The sequence below is a fragment of the Lepisma saccharinum genome, chromosome 22 (genome assembly GCF_977018435.1).
Source record: "Lepisma saccharinum chromosome 22, izLepSacc3.1, whole genome shotgun sequence".
In the NCBI taxonomy this organism is placed as follows: Eukaryota; Metazoa; Arthropoda; class Insecta; order Zygentoma; family Lepismatidae; genus Lepisma; species Lepisma saccharinum.
This window is the reverse complement of record NC_139250.1, coordinates 11,607,425-11,621,920: the sequence shown is the minus strand read 5'-3', so window position 1 is coordinate 11,621,920 and position 14,496 is coordinate 11,607,425. Positions and strand designations below refer to the sequence as shown.

General features: G+C 38.5%; 1 protein-coding gene across 6 annotated transcripts in view; it reads left to right on the top strand.

Moving 5' to 3' along the window:
* Positions 1-14,496, top strand: part of LOC146004646 (von Willebrand factor D and EGF domain-containing protein-like) — a 179,497-nt gene that overhangs the window by 28,713 nt on the left and 136,288 nt on the right. The gene's annotated exons all lie outside the window — the stretch shown is intronic.

The following is a 14,496-nucleotide window of genomic DNA, read 5'->3' as shown; positions in this document are numbered from 1 at the left end:
TCCGAACTAGACACTGTTCGTAACTTCTGTGTCATTGGATTGCAATCACTTTATGAACTAAGGAACGTTCAGGACAATCTGAGTTTTCCTGTAAATTCAGTAATTTACATATAATTTCCAACCCTTGACAGCGGCTTCTCTTTGGAGGCTGGAGTGTGCGGAGCTATTGGAAACAACAAACGGACCCATGAGAGTTGCCCCTCCTGATTTATGTCATGCGGCAGACGCAGCTAAATCCAGACGGTCTGGACCCCGCTTTACACCATCTTTATTTTTTCTACCTCCTTCCTTCCTCCCGCCTAATCAACTCGATCTCCATGTTGCCTTCTCAGACAAATCCTTGGTACTCTGTTTCCCTCTTTTCTTTCGACGAATAGATGAGGTGAGACGAATGCGCGGGAAAGAAGGTGTTGTGTTAACTGGGATTAAGACAGTCACCAGCAGATTGCTATCGAAATGAATCACACGCGCGCACAGGATATTCTGTTTTGCGATTTGCAAGGAGGGTGGGTACATGCAGGTGAATCAATAATGCATTTGTACGGAAAGTTCCGCTTGCTTTCACGTGACGTATTTGGATACTTGACCAATTGAGCTGGGAATAAGAGCTATAGAGCCGTATTTTATTTAACATTAGACAATCAAATGTATGTTAATGTACAAATAGGCTAGTGCTTGTTTGTTTAATTATAATTTGAATAACTTTCTTTTACTAATTGTAAGAAGTACTGTAAGACATTTTGTACACACATTTTTGAGGAGAAAGCTTTATCACCGAATTTATAATTAATTTACAGTATTTCAAATTAGAGTAATATGTAAGTCTACTTTCAGGAAATAACTTATAAACTAACTAGGAAAGAATACATTTTAATCTTCTTCACCACGCACCGCAAGTAAGCAAGAAAGAAATCTAGATATAGCGAAAATATCTAGAAATGGAATTAATCAAAAGCTGAGTGTCGGCGTTATAAGACACCCTTTTTTTTTCAAACCTATTTTTAAGGGGGAAAAGTGCGTCATATACGTCGGTAAATGCGGTACGTGCCTGCTATTTTTTATTTTTTATGGAATATGTTTTGGCTTCTAGTCCTGATAGACACAACTTGAGATCTTAAAATATGATCGATGTGTGACAAACATAATTATAATCAGTGTTTAAGATTTTGCAACGTTCATTAAGAATGGTACAAGAGAGGTTGATTGAGTACTTTGTTCTTGCTGACGGTGACGAAACGCGTTAAATGGTCGACTTTCGATGTCGCAGCGAAGTTCTCGGGTTCGAATCCTGGCCTGGCCATAGGTGTTTCTCAGTGGCGGCGATTAGGTCCCAAAACCGGGGGGGGGGGGGGAAGGTGCCAAAGCTAGGGGGCAAAGACAGTATATTTCCTTTTGTAGATAAGATTTAGCATAGTGCGGGGGCAAAAGTGGGGGGGACAACTGCTTCCCCCTCGCCCCCCCAATCGCCGCCACTGGACTGTTACTTATAGATTTCATCTAATCATCACTCATCCTCGTGATAGGCAAAAAGTGGAAGAAAAGCGATATGAAATAACGAAAATACAAATGGAAAGAAGGTGCTTTTGGTCTCGTATGAAAACTTGTGATCGGGACAATATTTAGACAGTTACTCGCCGTCGAATGTTGATCGAACGCTCATTTCGGGGTCGAGTGTTAATCGCGCGTGCATATTTCATTGACGAGTATCACTCTCACCTGTCGAGCGACATTTTCACAACCTGAGACACGGTGCAAGTCCTAGGTCCTTGGCAGTGCCGGATCTACAAGCCGCAAAACCCCGCGGGGGCCCCGGAGACAAGTGAGCCTTTAGGGGATCCTCAGCCATTGTCATAGTGAAGGGTTCGTATATGCGTATGTAAAAAACAAACTTAGTTACTCAGGAGTACAGAAACGAATAGAATATACGTTTTATACAGGTAAATGAAAAGTTATATTCCCTGTGCATATAGCACCGTGCCATGAAGGCACATTTAGGGAATGGGTGGGTAGGGCCACACATATTTTCGATGTCGGCCATCTTGGAGGTGATGTGATCAGCACCACACTGCGGCCGCCTTTACCCCCCCCCCTCCCCGGATACAGTTTGAGTTGAGGTTTTGTGAGCCATAGAGCCGCTTTATACGGGGACAAAGCTGGAAAAATACCGACCTTAGTTCACCCACACCAGATTTCCCGCGTGGCAGTCAGGCTAGAATTTTACGAGAAATGCAGGGGTGAAAGTTTCTTCAACCTATCTTTAATCAGGAAAAAATTATGACTGCATGGTTGTAACAAATGTATCATTTCGGAGGTGTAAGAAAACAGTGTACTATATATATACATAACCCCCTTCCCATTTAAAAATTTTGAGTTGGTGGGTGTAGGTAGAGGGACCTTTGGTAATATTTTGCTGGGGGGGGAGCAAGACTTGTAGATCCGGCACTGGTCCTTGCTAAGAAACCGCGAAAGCTCAGTAATTTCTCCCTGCCACTGTGTATTCATGCAAAAGCGCCCGCGTTGACTTCTGCAGTCGAAAATACCAATTTATCTTTTCTCGCCTGTTTTTTTTTTCTCCGAAGAAGCCATCATCCAGGAAGGAAGTATAAACCACACGTCCACAACAACAAAAAAAGTCAAATGAATGCGAGTCTGCCCTGATTTTCGCATTTGTCAATCTGCATTTCCACTTTTCCCCCCTCGTCAGTGTTGCCTACTCTGGGAAGCAAGTACTAACTCTTGAATATTCGTAGGTCCACAATGGGACCTTATGAGAGTTTGCTTTCAGAAGTTAAATCGCTAAAATTTGTGGAACGATGAACAAAAAGTAAATGACTTTGTGCGTGAATGGTACAATCTGACTTTACTTACCTCTTTATTTTTATTTTCTGTATTTTGTGTCGCTTTTCTGCCACTTTTTTGATAATCGCGACGACGAGGATGAATGATGAAGGGGTTCCGGGTTGCACAGTGGTTCATATTCCACTTTAAACTGTAGGTCCAGTCTCGATTAGCCTTCCTGTGCATAAAGTAGACTTGAAAACAAATTCAAACAAGGGTGGTTGTAAAATGCAACTCAGAGATCGGTGTATACGCTTTAGATTCACGCTCGCCCGCACGTGCGTATGTGAGAGGGAGGGGAGAGACAGACTTCGAAACCATCGAGAATTGATTCTACGTTACTCTATAGAAAAAAGTCGTGATATCGATCACAAGTATCATCCGAGGATATCGAGCTACGAGAACGCTAACTTTTTTGATCTTCCGGGCAACACCGCAATTTGGCGTACAATGCTTCATTTTCCGTGACAGAAGATGAATAACTACGCACAGTCTGGGCCAATTTGCATGTTGCTCTGCGTTGTTGCCAGTGTAACTGCGCTGAACGCCCTTCTGCCCTGAGCATGATGCATGGGAAGAATTGAATATATGTTTTCCCAATCTTGATCAAGAACCTATCTTGGCTATCATTTTTGGGGAAAATTGGCATCTCCGATGGCGTAATGGTAACGTCATTGCCTTGTAATCAAGGAGTCCCGGGCTAGGTACCCGACGGAGGCATATATAATGGATTATAATAGTTTTATGACAGATACTGTGCACACACGCTGCAAAACAATTAGTCCCTAATATACACATCCAGAAATTGTACAGTGGAATGCAGAAGTATTGCTCAGCATGACTATTTTCATGAATCTTTTCTTGTTCTCTGCGTGTTTGTAAGGAACAGATGTTTACGTATGATTGTGCAAAGTTGTTAGTAGCCTGTTTGGTTTCAATTCTTGAAACCTTCATTGCATGAAACAAACAGAATAAACATGGTGATGGACAATTTGCTTGGTAATACTTATGCATCCCGCTGTACACAATCCTGCTCAATGTGAAAAAGCGTAACGCTACTAAGATTTGTGGTAGTCTGTTGAAATAACACAACAAGTTACCTGCGTCTTTATTGCACATACTTTGCAATATGTCAGCTTCAATTTGCTGGCTTCCAGTTAAATATTGTTATTGTGACTCGTCTTGAAATAGTTGGAAGCGATTTCACTAGAGTTGATTCTCCCGTCAGAGTTGGAACAGCAACACTGGTTGCCCACAGTTTATTCTCCACATTTCTTTTCCTAGATAGCTTTCTTCTTCTTCCGCTCTCATCGTGTTGCTTGTTAGCAGTGGCACAAGTTTCCTGTGCCTCCATTTTTAATCATTTTCCTTTTTATTTACCACGCCATATTTTCCTTTTAAGTGCTAAGGAAATGTTTTGTTGAAAATAGCTTGCGACCAAGTTGAATGCAAGTGTGTGTCGAAACAGTCAATCACAGAAGTTGTCGTTTCGTGTTCTTATGCTGCTCGCGTATTGTGTTCTGGTTCTTTATTCTCTTCACTGGCCTTTCGGGGCAAATCAACCACGGGAGGAAGGGTAGAGTTGAGAAAAGGGTGCTTTAATAAGAAAGGGACAGCATGCAGCCAGACGAATGTGATTCTCGCTGCAGGATGTGTGTGCCGGTGAAATTCGGGAGATCAAGAAACCACGTGACTTGGTTTTGTAAAATGTAGCTTCTCAAGAAATGGACGCATGCCTGGTCGTGGGCGTGTTTCAACACCCCTCGTTACCACACCCAGCCTTAACAAGACCAGTTCTCACCGAACAATAATGGGAGCTATAATGATACGTTACAAGTGCGAAGTGCGTGCCAAATAAGAGCGTAGCTTGTCACACATTTTCTCCGATAAGATCTGGGAATTACATGGAATGCGCTTGTCAGTAACGCGCCATCGAGTTTTGCCCTTGCACCGAGAAATCTTAAATCGATCCTGGCTAACGTATGGTTTGACGAAATGTCCCGGACGGGCTATCATACTGTGATATCACTTGAGGATAAAGGAAAGTGATGTACAAAGTAAAAGGGAATGCTATTTAACAAGTCTGGAGTAACCAATGAAGCAAGTCGAGGCAAGCTTACTGCCTAGTAAATTAAATAGCTGAACATTATGGGAAGGTGTTGTGCCCACCACTATAATTTCAGACATGTTCTCGATACCGAAATGATAGCGGGGCAGACGGAAGTCCAGAATAGATTGTCACCTGATAAACCACAACGTATCGGCCAATTATATGTTAAGAATTTTGTGTCGGGCGATTAAACTGTGAACAAGAATCCGGCACTCCAATACCCTTCTAAATAAGTGTAAAAAAGTTTCAGTATTGCCAGCAATATTCAAGTAATATGCCTGTAATTGACTAATAATAATCTTTTTATATCATATCTAGAATCGCTCTGAAAAGAAAATGACTGTTCAAAATACACAGGAAGCGGTAGTAAGATTATTTGCAAGAAGGCAGTTTTTACTAAATTCATACATCGAACGGGTTAAGTGGTGGGTTCGGATTCGAGGCTACAGGCTTATTATATATCCCGCGGCCAGCCATTCTGAAAGAGACATTTTCTCTCGTTCTTCCCAGTTTCCCCAGGAGAATTCTGGTATCGTGCCTTTAACGAAGGTCATTTACTAACTAACCAGTTAAACTAAAGCCACATGTCTTAAAACTCCATACAATAATATCGTAATTTATACATGCACATATACTACAACTTAATGACACAGTATATCTTCAAAAATTATGGCTTTATCATCAGGGGTAGGAAGCATTTTGCACAGTATGCCACGTCCTCTCACGTGAGCATCTACCAGCTTAGCACATTGTAGAAACGATGAGATACCTCTGGGTACAGATCAGGGTGACTAACACTACGAATATATGGAAAGAAACAATAGATTTAACCCACTACGGAGGGTACAATTCGTAATATATTCTTGAATAATCATGTACAAATATTAGATAACTTTGGAAATCTTTTTATACAATATTTTTCTTCTATTTTTATTTCTTATTAATTGTAGCCAATCTTCTTTGGGCTGCTTCTTCTTGTAATCGCTGAGGCTTCTTCTTCTTGTAATCGCTGAGGCTTCTTCTTCTTGTAATCGCTGAGGCTTCTTCTTCTTGTAATGAATAAGGCTTCTTCTTCTTATAACTACTAAGGCTTCTTCTTCTTATAATTAATAAGGCATCTTCTTCTTATAACTACTAAGGCTTCATCTTGTAATTACTACGGCATCTTCTTCTTGTAATAATTAAGGCATCTTCTTCTTGTAATTACTAAGGCATCTTTTACTTGTAATTACTAATGCTTCTTCCTCTTGTAATTAGTACATATTGTGAATTTTTCCTTCTTTCTTTGCTTTGTCGATCCAAATTGACGGAAATATTAATAAAATCGATCCCCCCAGACAAACAAAGAGAAAGGGGTTAGTTAAAGATCGCCGCCTGGCCGGCGCTAACCTTAACTTGGAGCGGCAATAGATGCGCCTACCAAAAGTGCTTGGGTGCTGCCGTGAGATGGCGCTACACCTGGGAAAAACAACATAAAAGGCGCACGAAACTCTCAGTTCGTGGGAACCGAAAAATACACAAAATCGAAATTGCAATTCAACTTCTTTACTTTTGTATATTAATCTCTTATGTCATTTCTGAATGATAATTCCCCTTTTCTCCTTATTTATATCCTGTTATTATTTTAAACTTATTTATTTATTTCCTTATAATTAGTATTTATATATACAATCGTTATTTCATCACATCTGCTCTTTCCGTTTTCTCTATTTACAATCGTATAAGTTCTCCTGGGTGGTGCCATCTCTTACCCACTTTCCAAACTTATTTATGCAGCATCTCTTATAACCGTTGTTCCTCTTGCATGCTGCCATCTATGGTCCTTTATTTCAAAGAAAAGCAACGCAGTTTGTGTACGTGACACAAAATTCCCCTCCTCTGGGTAAAATTTTTCCTTCTGAGAAGATTCGTATGCAAGGAAAAATTTTCTTCAACATCCATTCTTACTATTCACTTTTCATATGTACTTTTCAACATTTGTTTAACGTCTTCCGTACAATTATATCTTTTTACATTATCTAAATTTTCTCTTCTTACTTCCTTTGTCACCATGTCTTGTATAACTATAGTGTTCCTAAACGTTTCTAATACCATATACGGACCTTCGTACTTGAAAAACAGTTTTTTAATTGTGCGGTCAATGGCCTTACTTATTGGGTGTGTTTTACAATAAACTATATCACCCCTCTTTACTTCTATCTTCTTTCCTTTCGCTTCCTCTTTTGACGTCCTCTTCTTTCTTTTGTTATACAGGTCATTGAAAAATTCTTTCCTTGTTCCTCTTTCCATAACCTTCTTTGGCCATTCTAAATCATCGGCTCTGCTTCATATCCCAAGAAAATCTCTATCGGGCTCATATTCGCCTCAGCTGATATAGAGTTATTTAATAACATAACTATCCTGTTAATTACTGCACACCACCTTGTATGATGATCATGACAGTACATTCTGAGTAACCTCACAATCTCTCCATTGTAACGCTCAATTGGATTTGAACTTGGATGATATCTTGTTACATTAATCAATTTTATCCCTTTGAAATATGTATACTCCTTGAAATACTCTGAAGTAAATTGAGTCCCGTTGTCTGTCAACATTTTCTTTGGACTACCATAATGTTTGATAAATCCTTCATCCAACTTCTTGACTATCTCTTTGGTTGTGGCTTTCTTTAAAGGATAGCACATGATAAACTTGCTACATATGTCCACACACGTCAATATATACAAAAATCCTTTTGACCTAGGTAATGGTCCTATTAGATCTATCGAAACCATGTCTAATGGCCATTTAGCGATAATATGTAATTCTTCTTTCTTAAATTTTATCTTTGAAGGTTTAGTTTGTATGCAAATTGTACAATTTGTAACATGGTTAACAACGTCACTCTTCATAGTCTTCCATACGTAAAATCTTCTAGCTCATCTCAGCGTTTTGTCAACTCCGAAGTGGCCAGATCCTTCATGCACGATCTCGAGTCCTCTTCTTATCAAAGTTCGTGGTACACTAATCCTTACTTGGTTCGGATTCTCATAACTAACTTGGAAAACGATGCCATTTATAACTTTATATCTGCTCTTTATCTTAGACATCCTTGTTTTCTTGTTTCCTTTCTCTCCTTCCAACACCTTGATAATATCCCTTAGTTCCTCATCTTCCTCTGTTCCAACTCGCCATTCCTCTTCTTTAATACCATTTACTTCTTCCTCAGCGATAGCGTTGATTTCTAGCCTAATCACTTCCTCTGGTTCCTGATTTCTCTTTAAAGGTTCTCTACTTAGAGTATCTGCAACATTGTTTTCCTTTCCCTTTATATCTATAACATCAAAACTGTACTGTTGCAGTAATATTGCCCATCTCGTAAGCCTTGCATTCCACTGTCTTGCAGAATTTAACCAAACTAGACTCTTGTAATCACATACCACCTTGAATCTTCTGCCTTTCAGATATGCAGAAAACTTTTCTATTCCAAATATTATCGCCAAACACTCTAGCTCACTTATAGTATACGCTCTTTCAAAGTTCTTCAAGCTTCTGCTAGCATATTGTATTACATTATCTTCATTGGATTAGTTTTTCTGAAATAGGTATGCTCCCAATCCAATGTTTGATGCATCTGTGCCTAAAAAGAACATTTTCCCGAAATCAGGTTGGCTTATGGCTGGTGCTTGTATAAGGTCTTGCTTAAGTCTTTGGAAAGCCTCCTCTTAGTTTTCCTCCCATTTCCATTTTATATGTTTTCTTAGAAGTTCGTATAATGGCTTGGCTTTGCTTGCGAAATTGTGTATAAATTTTGATCGCCAATTACATACTCCCAGGAATCTTTGAAGTTGTTTCCTTGTGTTTGGTCTTGGGAACTTGCTTATAGCGTCATTTTTGTCTGGGCACATCTTTATTTCACCTCCAGATACCACATGACCTAGGAAACGTATTTCCTTCCTTGCAAAAGAGCATTTTTCCAATTTGACAGTTAATCCTGCTTCTGCCAATTTACTTAATACCCAAGCTATTTTTTCTATGTGTCTCTCCCAATCTTTCGTATGTATACACATATCATCCACATATATAGCAAGCCATTCTCTTGTCTCTATACTAAATATTCTATTTAGAGCCGTCATAAAAGCTGATACTGATGAATTTAGACCGTATGGGAGCCTTCTAAATTGAAATAACCTTGATCCATATCGAAACGCTGTATATTTTCTAGACTCTTCTTCTATTTCTACCTGAAAGTATCCCAAAGTCATATCAAATGATATGAAGTATATGCTGCCTGAAAAAGTGTGTAGTAATTAATTTATTCTTTCTACTTGATTTCTGGGAAGTAGCACGTGTTTATTTAGCTCCCTTAAATCCAGTACGGGCCTCACACCTCCGTCCGGTTTGTCTACCACGTGCATTGGGCTTACGTGTACGCTATTGGAGTTCTCTATTATCCCCCAACTTAACCATTTCTTCAATTCCTTTTCTACAGCTTCTCTCTTTGCAAAGGGTATAGGATATTGCTTTGACACTATTGGACTCGCTGTGTCTACCTCAATCCTATAGGTGTATACATCCGTCACTCCTGGGCGTTGGCTAAATATTCCTCTATGTCTCAACAAAATATATCTTAAATTTTCTTTTTCATTTTCTGAGATCCAATGACACTCATCCACTTTAGCTTGTATTTCTTCTTTCGATGCGTTGTATATATTGTTCCTCTATTTCGACCTCTTTTTCATATTCACCTTTTACATTTTCATTTTCAATTATATCATCGTAGTCTTTCTTCTTATGCACTGCATCATATTTATGATATACAAGACTTTGCTTCCTAATGCCTATTTCGCTTTCGGAACCTTTTATTTCATCTTCCATAGGGATATCTACTTTCATGTTCTCCATTGATTCTAGATTTAGCCGTTTTTCTTTTATGTGTATGTGCCCATTGTAATTTTCTAAGAATGGTACTCCTAGGATTATATCACACCTCAAACTCTTTATCACCAGAAATTTTACTTCGAAATTCGCTCCTTTGATGCTCATCATGATGCGTACCGTGCCCTGAATTTTGTATTCTTCATTTCCCGCAGCCATAACTAATCTGACTTTGTCCTTTTCAGAAGCGTCTAATTTTGCTTGTGGGTATTTCTTTATAATTCTTTGCCAACATTTATAGCTCATTACTTCGACAACACTCCCACAATCTATCAAGCATTTAACCTTAATTTCTATTATTTCTGCTTCCACATACAAAGATCTTCCAGGTTTTAAGTTTTCAAAACTCGTCTCTCCAATTAGAAATAACTTCAGAATTCCTTCTTCATTTATCGTATGTTCTTCCTTCATATATTCATCATTTTCCTTTGCTCTCACACCTGGGAGTTGCTGCGAGAGCTCTACAAGTTTAGCCTCTCGACCGATTCCACGTTCCTCGACTCCTCATTTATCTGCTGCCATCCAGCATTTCCTACTTCGTTCTGCACTTGGCTTCTGACTAATTCCACTGCTTCTCTTCGCTCTTCATTTAACTCAGAATTTCCCCTCTCGTTCCTCTCGTTGTAATTGTTTCCTCTAGGTTGCCTTTCTTCTATCTCCATCCTTCGTTCTGAGTTTCTTTGATTCACATTTTGCCAATAATCATTTCTTCCTCTATATCCGCGGTTTCCTCTCCACGGTCCTATATTCCTTCTATCATAATTTCTTTGCTCTTCCTGAACATAATTTCGCCTTCTGCCATTTCCGTTATCTTCTAAGAATCCCCTCCTCTGCCTCTATATGCATTTCTGACTTCTATGTTCCTAATCCCGAATTCTTGTTTCCGGAATTTCTGCTCTGGACGTTGTTCCTGTTCAGGATGATGCCTCTTAGGATAATATCTACCTTCCTTTTCTTTATCCCATGACCTTTGAGTCTTTTTCAGCATGTCATCTGTTCTGAGGTAGTCTATCAAGTCTTCCATCTTCCTTATTTTTACTACAGCCACCGCTCTTTGTGTCCATATTGGTAGCGTTTGTATCACTTGTCTAACCAACTCTTCCTCGTTCCATTTTTCATTCAAATTTCGGAAGCTCCTTAATGTTTCCCATGTGTGTGCTTCCAAACTCTCAACTTTGGACCAATCTATATATTTTCTTTTCAATGTCTCCAATTGCCTTTCCTTAATTTCCTCACTACAATAATATTCCAAAAATCTTTTACTAAACTCTTCGAATGTTCCAAACTTGTGCTGATTTAACTGATACCAGCCTGCCGCAGACTTTTCAAAACATCCTTCGATTAGGTCCAGTATCATATTTCCTGGTATCCTCATTAGCTTCACGTTAGTTGTTAGTTCCTTCAGGAATTTCCGTGGACACTTGTCAGATATATTTCCATTAAACTTGGGCAAGTGTTGTAATTCATTAGGCTTAGGGATTCTTGTCTTATATTTTCCCACTTCCAAATTACTTCCGTTTACTTTGTCCAACCATCTTCCATTGTCGCTCCCTTCTTCACTACTTTTCCATTTCCTTTTCTTCCTCTGATGATTCCTTTTATGCTTTATTTCCTCCTCTGTAGTAGATTCGTCGCTACTACTTTCCTTTTTTATTCTCCTCTTTTCCATCATTTCCTTCTCGATTGAAACCTATTGGCTTATCGTGTATTCTCATATCCTCTATTTTAGGGATTATTCCTTTCCATTGTACTTTTTTCTCTTTCTTTCCTTTGTCGATCTTACTTTCGATGGTTTGCATCTTCTTATTACTCTCCTCTAATTCTTCCCTAACTTCATGTCGCTCTCTAATTATCATTTCTCTAAATTTCAAAGTTTCTTTTACTATTGTTTCTTCTGTCACAATTTTCATTTCTTCTAATCTGTTTTCTACTTCATCTATTTTGGAGATGTTAATATCTATCTGCTTCTTGTTTGCCAAAATTTTGTTTTCTAAACTCGTACTCCTCTGCTTGCATTCTTCATTCACTCTTGAAGCTTCCTTTTCGATCTTTCTATTAGTTTCTTCATGTTCTCATGTTTTTCTTTCCGGATTCCTTCACATAACCAGTGTTTCCTTTCTTCACATATCTTACACTGTATTATTTCTTCCTTATTTCCTTCTTCGCCACAACATATATATTTTCCTTCTTCCATTTTTGCTTTACTTATCTCTCCAAATTTTTATTCTTCGCGTTATTTCAACCTCTGGTCTGTATCGAGCCCCACACGTTGGTCGCCATTAATCAATGCCACGTCCTCTCACGTGAGCATCTACCAGCTTAGCACAGGGTAGAAACGATGAGATACCTCTGGGTACAGATCAGGGTGACTAACACTACGAATATATGGAAAGAAACAATAGATTTAACCCACTACGGAGGGTACAATTCGTAATATATTCTTGAATAATCATGTACAAATATTAGATAACTTTGGAAATCTTTTTATACAAATATTTTTCTTCTATTTTTATTTCTTATTAATTGTAGCCAATCTTCTTTGGGCTTCTTCTTCTTGTAATCGCTGAGGCTTCTTCTTCTTGTAATCGCGGAGGCTTCTTCTTATAATGAATAAGGCTTCTTCTTCTTGTAATGAATAAGGCTTCTTCTTCTTATAACTACTAAGGCTTCTTCTTCTTATAATTAATAAGGCATCTTCTTCTTATAACTACTAAGGCTTCATCTTGTAATTACTACGGCATCTTCTTCTTGTAATAATTAAGGCATCTTCTTCTTGTAATTACTAAGGCATCTTTTACTTGTAATTACTAATGCTTCTTCCTCTTGTAATTAGTACATATTGTGAATTTTTCCTTCTTTCTTTGCTTTGTCGATCCAAATTGACGGAAATATTAATAAAATCGATCCCCCCAGACAAACAAAGAGAAAGGGGTTAGTTAAAGATCGCCGCCTGGCCGGCGCTAACCTTAACTTGGAGCGGCAATAGATGCGCCTACCAAAAGTGCTTGGGTGCTGCCGTGAGATGGCGCTACACCTGGGAAAAACAACATAAAAGGCGCACGAAACTCTCAGTTCGTGGGAACCGAAAAATACACAAAATCGAAATTGCAATTCAACTTCTTTACTTTTGTATATTAATCTCTTATGTCATTTCTGAATGATAATTCCCCTTTTCTCCTTATTTATATCCTGTTATTATTTTAAACTTATTTATTTATTTCCTTATAATTAGTATTTATATATACAATCGTTATTTCATCACATCTGCTCTTTCCGTTTTCTCTATTTACAATCGTATAAGTTCTCCTGGGTGGTGCCATCTCTTACCCACTTTCCAAACTTATTTATGCAGCATCTCTTATAACCGTTGTTCCTCTTGCATGCTGCCATCTATGGTCCTTTATTTCAAAGAAAAGCAACGCAGTTTGTGTACGTGACAAGTATGAGCCTAACCGAACATTAAGTGAACTTAAACTAAACTTTACTTTAACTATACGAGGTAATGCACTAAATCTACGTATATTAACCCAATTATCAAAAATTCATTTCATAAATTGTGATAAGAACAGTAATCATTTTTATGTAACTAATTTTTGTCTTTCTGCTTCAAAATCTTGAGGCGGAAATTTTTAAATATTTAAAGAAAATAGATTCTTTGATATATATTAAACTGTACAATATTAACATGCTTTTGAGGAATATGTTAATTTATGTTGTAGAAATTTTCAACTGTTTACAAGTTCGGCTTTAGCTATAAATCAACTTTTTTAATTGCTGGCTAAAAACTGATCAAATGTTAATTCTTGCATTTTACCTAACAGGTATTACAGATTCAATTTCTTTACAAATTAAGCTTATTTAACAAATTTGGCTTGTCACAGCTGTCGCAAGTAATTAACAGATTACCTGAGAACAATTCTTCTAATTATTTCATCCAATGCACTGTGACATCGACTTACGTTAAATGTCTCAGCAAAATACCCATTACTAAAGGACACCTACCGGATTCCATGGTTGTTTTCTGACTTAAACAGTTGTTAGTGTTCAAGAGTGAGAAATGAGGGTTTGTGGGCTCCAATGCAGGTGGGTGCATTTCTTTTTCCTCCCCCTTCGCTGCTACGGTAAGTTAAGGTGTGGAAGCTTAGAGTTCTCCTATTTCGTTCCTTACTGTTCTGGATTCCAGTCACGTCGATGCCAAGGATTGTGCACTTGGGGGGGAGCAACGGGGGCAGCACCTGACATTTAACGAATGTGTTCGACAGAGCTTGGGAAAATGCCATCAGGTGGCAGCTCATTCGCTGTGCATTATTCACAGGAGGAAAAAAGTAACGTTACACTTCCTACCCTCTTTTGTTTCCGTGTCAAACAAAGGAAGATTGCTTTGCTACCCCCTCTTGGCGAAAGGGGATGATTTTTCATAATGTGGAATCTGGGAAGCGTGAAGCTTTTGTGCGATTAATTTATTTCTTGCCATTTCAGTACCTTGTAAACGCAGGTTTTAGTAAGGATTCAAAATGTATATTTGCAAAATATTAAATGGAAAGTTCAGTTTTTTTTTACGGATTAATACCGTGCGTTCATTTCGATCTGCAGCCGAGAGATCGGGAGAAGCGTGGCGGGCGGCGCTG